A 5902-nucleotide genomic window follows, 5' to 3' on the forward strand; every position below is an offset into this window, starting at 1 on the left:
TTAGTTTTCTTCTATCATATTTTTGTTGTTGGGAAACACAGTTCTTTTAAGGATGGGCTGCATTTCCATATGTTTCTGGCTAGCTAAAAACAAACTTAATGCATCATCTAAGATTCTTTGTCTTATAATACCATATCAGGACTCTATGTTTTGTTTTGTTTTGTTTTGTTTTTTTGTTTTTTTTATTAAGTTTATAATTCTTGTTTTTTTACTTTTAACTTGTAATTAATTTATTTATATATTTTGTAAACAGGTTTTGCATCTATATTATGGCTTCTACTTTTGTGTTTTTATAAAATACTTGAGTGTGCAAATGTGAGAGTCTATGTTTCATGTGGCGTCTTGTCTTAGAATTTCTACTGCTGTTAAGAGTCACAATGACCAAGGCAACTCTTAAAAAGGAAAATATTTAATTTGTGGATGGCTTACAGTTTCAAAAGCTTAGTCCATTGTCATCATGGTGGGAAGCACAGCAATATCAAGGCAGACATGGCAATGGAGGAACTGAACGTTCTATATCTTGATCTGAAGGCAGCCAGGAGGAGACTGGTTCCACACTTGGCTGAACTTGATCATAGGAGACATCAAAGTCCATAACTCCCATTGACACACTCCTTCCACCAAGGCCATACCTATTCTAATTAAGTCATATATCCTAATAGTGTCATTCCCTGTGGGGTAAGCATTGAAATACATGAATCTATGGGGTTAATATCATTCAAACCACCACATTTCTCTTGGGATTGTTTTCTTCTGTTGTTTGTGTTTGTTTGTTTGTTTGTTTGTTTGTTTGTTTTATCCAATGCTACATCCACTACAGTAGTGACTTGCTTGACAGGTTTAGAAACCTGGAAGCAGTCCCAAGTCGAAGAGTTTCACAGAAACTTAGTCTCCTGGAACTGTGGCATCCCATAGCATCCGTGTGCTTCCTTTCAGTATTGTTTTGTTATAGGTGCCTCCAAGCAATGACTTGCCAAATACCTAAGCAAAATTGAACTTTGCTTCCTGGCCTTCATCAATGCCCTAGGTAGTCCTTGAGCCGACCATGGGCGTAGAATTCAGTAAGAATGTTGCCTATTCAGTGACATTCAGAATTGCCTCTAGTATTGTAAGAGAGATAGTGAAAGAAATCAGGCTTTACTATCTACTATATGCAGTTAGAAATCTCAGGGAAAGCTTAGGAAAGTAAGCTTAGAATTCTTATTATAATTATGTATGGCAGACTACATTACTTATTAGTAGAAAGTCCCCCCACACTATCACTTAGAATAAAAGTCAAGTCACTCTCATATACAGGAATTTACAATGGTTTAGGAAGTAGATCGGGCCATGGTTTTAGAGTATTGCATTATTCATGAGAAGGTTAGCTAGAGTAGAAGTCCCTAATTAGAACCATGACTTGGGCATGAAAGCCCTTGCCCTGGAAGTGTAAAGAACTCACACCTGGCTTTTAAGACAATAGCTGACCTTAGATAGAGCTGATTTTGTCTCAGTTGTTTTATTGCCCAGTTCCTGCCAGTCTTTGTGTTTGTATTCCTCTGTTTTGTGAAGAGTCATTAAGCATCCAGTAACCTCATTGTACCTTGCTGATGTGTCACCTAACTTCCCTATTTTTTTCTGTATAAAAAGTTTGATGCTCGATTTGACAAATTACATTCAAATTCAGCACACTCCCTTGTGTCCTGTCTGCTTTCTACCCCATTCTCGCTGACTCTATGTGAGACTCTGATTCCCACGGATTGAGGGGGGCCAACTGAGCCTGGTTTGTGGCAATCCAATTCTGATATGTTAGGTTTTGTTTTATCTCATTACCTTATATTTTACTTTACTTTATTATAATGCCGAACAAGCTTATCATTTTCCAATGACAGGCACAAAGTGGGTGGATCAGGATGAGAGGAGAAATGGGAGGAACTCAGAAGAGTAGAGGGATGAGAAACAGAAATGAATGTATTTTATGTTTGGGGAAAATCCATCTTCAATAAAAAGTAAATTAAGAAATGATTATTTGATGAGAAACTAATAGAAAATAAATAAGATGAACTCATTCATTTTCTGTTACAATAATGAATTACTTAAGGTAAGCTAACTTTATATGTAGACTTATTTAACACATAGTTTGAAGTCTAAGTAAAAATTAGGTGTGGGCTCTGAAGACACAGTTTTGCCTTAGGACTCGGGGTATGCAAATAGAATTACCAAGAAAGGAGGATCTGTAGGAAGGAGAGTTCATATCTACAACAGGAAGCCACAGAGACTGAGGAGTTAGACACCATGGAGTTCATATGTCTCACAGGGGCTACTGCTCGAACTACTGGGAGGACCACCCCCAATCTGTAGAACCTCTTCCCACAATAATCCATCATCTCTTATGAATTCAATCAACTTTCAACATCAGAAACTTAGAGGCCACGCTTTAAACATAGAAACTTTTGGAAGACCTAATCAAACTGTACTCAAAGTATAATACTGTGTATTTACATATAAAGCATCAAAGACATAAATCTACAAATGTGTATGTCAATATTACTTAATATCAGGAATGTCAGGGACAATTTTAAAACAAGTGAAACTTTACAATGAAACTTTATTTCATAATAAAATTATAAAGCTCTGCTATGTTGGTAAATTGCACGTTGGATTCACAAAATACTTCAAAATACCATCTGATTAAGAATGATGTCCTAACCATTTTTAAACATTTTTTTATAATTTAAGCATTATTTTTATATGAACGTTCATAAGATTATAACCTTACAACTACAGATCTAATATATAGAGACATTTAGTTGTTATCAACTTTAAGATGAATAAACTTTTCAATGATGATAGCCTCTAATAATTCTTCTAAAAGAAATATCCCCAAATTTGTAAATGAGTAAGGATATACAGTCTTTTTAAAAGACTTTTGTGCTATATACTTGTGAAAAATATAGGTTCAGTATAATTGTTCTGAAAAATGTTGCATATAATATGTACTATTTACACTGAGACTCGCATTCTTGGCCTGCAAGTAAGCTAGAAGACTGCTTTGTCCTCCCCACTGGGGCTGCTCTGCCATTGGGCATTGTATCTGGACAGTCTGTGCAGACCAAGAAGATGAAAATTACATTCCTAAAAATTATAGAAAAGCAGCACTGAAGGTATTTCTGTACTATGTCTCTTCTACTATGAGCCACTAGATGAGAGTCTAAATTAAGGTAAAGAAAAAAAAAATCAACAAGCAGGCATAATGGAGATGAGGTTGGACATGGTAATACAGTGTGGTACCAAGAACTCAATAATGAATGAAAGAAGGAGTTTAATGCCTGACTACTCTACACAGTGAGCCCCAGGCTAACTGGCATTAGCCAGCAAGAACAGGTCTACAAAGAAAAATAGAAATAAAGAAAATGTATGGATGACTTCTAAGTAAGACCACTTACTTGACTCAAGGATCTTGGTGGAGGGTGGTAGTACAAAGTATTTTCTATTTATGACCCTCCATTTAAGTGTGTACCATTTAAGTCTATGATGGACTGAAGTCGAGAAAAATACTAAATGTGTACTTACAATAAAATCTGAATTAGAAGAACTACTGCATGTCTTGTTTCTTTAGTAAATGTCATCAACCTTTTGAAGAGTCACATATACCAACTAATATGTTTTACCTCCAAAAATATCTCCAAAACTGGAGGTCAGTATTGACTGATTTCCTAATGAGTATTTTTGTCTGGCTTGTTTTTTATTAAATAGTACTTACCTCTTGTAGAAAATAGCATTATTATTTAACAGGTATTATTATAATTAGACATAAATAGATTAATTGCATATTAGATTCCAGTATTAGTTCCATATACATGTACTTCCAAATCACTGAGCAGACGTAATGTTTTGAATTCTATTCTAGGAAATTTGCTAGAAAAAATAGGCCAAAAAATCCCAACAGAATTACTCCTCTATGATGTGAATAATCAAAATAATTTCTGGTTATTTATAACCAGACACACTCACTCTTCTGTGAATTTACTAAATGTAAACAGAACAGTATAGTTTTGTTATACATAGGTTTGTGGAACCCTGGAACTAGGAAGGACTGGAGCAAAAGTGGTTTTGAGTAGTGTCTAACCCAGAAACTTTTATTTGCAGATCAACAGGAATGGGCCCACTCCTTCTTTTTCCTTGAGTCCACAGGCCTTCACCTCCCATCTTTGCTCACACCATAGGAAGTTAATTGAGTTGTAGCAGCAAAAGCAAACTTCCCCTCTTATAAGGTCAGGTTCAGCAAACACCTGAAATTCCTTGCTATGCAAATGAGATAGCCTCAGCACTTAGACCCTGACAAGTTCTGTATATCAACCATGATAATACCTCCTCATCTTCAGAGATTTAAAAGACCTTGTCCCTCTCAATTAAAGAAGGTGCTCTCTGAAGCCTGTCTCCTGAGAAGTCTGTTTCTCATTGTGCTCACTCACCATCTGAGATTCCCTATACCGCCTATTTGTTGAATTTGGCAGAAAGTTGGTAGAGGTCACTAACACTGTCATTTTTTTTTTTTTTTTTAGTTTTCAATATTGAAGGCCTTACAGTGAGCATACAGTATAAACATATTTGAGATAAAGATACACTCATACAAAAGAAGAAAGAAACTCGAAAGGAAGTTAGGATAGATGGCAAAAGGAAGAGAACAGAATATGCTTTTTCTGTTGTCTTCACTCCCAACAACTACATATAAAATGATAAGCCTCTGTGTGAGTTGAAATACTTTCCAAACAATCTTTCAGAATTGACATACTTCAAATAATTGCAGAGATTATTATCCTAGACACGTTGTGAGACATCATTGAGTTGTAATTTTACTAAAAGGTTCTTAATGATGTCACATTTACTGCTGTTTTAACCAAGGTAACTGGAAAGGAGTATTTGGATATACTCTAATATAACTGAAACACAAGGAAAAGTAAGTGGCACCCTCTTTTTACACTATTTTAGTAGTAAATAATGTTACAAAAACTTCATTGGAGAAGAAAACATTGGTTTCTAGCATACTAAGAGTTTTTTTTTTTTTCAGAAAATAGACATATCATCCATTTACAACAGTTCTTTTCAGTATAATAAATAAATATGCAGCATGTTAAGGCAATAGGTATTTTACTATATTATGATGATTCCAAAACCAGAATTGAAATGGCCTGCAATATTTGTTAGCCCAAGTATCTCCATCGCCACATCAATGCAGTCTTGTTCCCATAGAGATAGATTCAAATGGGACAATATGGCAGAGCAGACAGCTTAAAGTTAGTAGGCAAGAATCTGACAATACACTCTGTGGAGTAAGAGCCACCCCTTGAGCTGAGTCACTGATTCCTTACTCTGTTGACATAGGCTTCATATTTCTCCTTTTCCTGTTACCTTCTCTTCTGTGCCTTTCTTCATGGCTGTCACTAACACACAGTTTATCCATAGTCCAATGTATTTTTTGAAGTGAGATTAATGATTTATTATGTATAATTTGAAAGAATCACTAGGAGAAAGGGTGTTATTACCCTGCCTATGCACTCCTATATATTTGGAAGCCAGGGAAGCCAATCTGAGCTGAGACAGCCACAGAGTACTATTGTGGTCTGTTTATCTATATGCCCTGTCTTAAGAACATGTTTCAATGCCTTGTAGAATCAACTCTAACAACCGGATGAATAATGATTTAAGTACACCTTTAGAAAATAAATAACATAGATTTTTAAAGGATGTTCTTTGTTTTTGTTTTAGTTCCTTTTGATTCCTGTAAAGAGACACACACCATGACCAAGGTGACTTATAAAAGAAAGTATTTAATTAGGAGCTTGATTACAGTTTTAGACTGAGATTCCATGATCATCATAGTATGAAGCATGGTATCAGACAAGTAGTCATGAGAGTAGAA

The sequence above is a fragment of the Mus pahari genome, chromosome 5 (assembly GCF_900095145.1).
Source record: "Mus pahari chromosome 5, PAHARI_EIJ_v1.1, whole genome shotgun sequence".
Classification (NCBI taxonomy): Eukaryota; Metazoa; Chordata; class Mammalia; order Rodentia; family Muridae; genus Mus; species Mus pahari.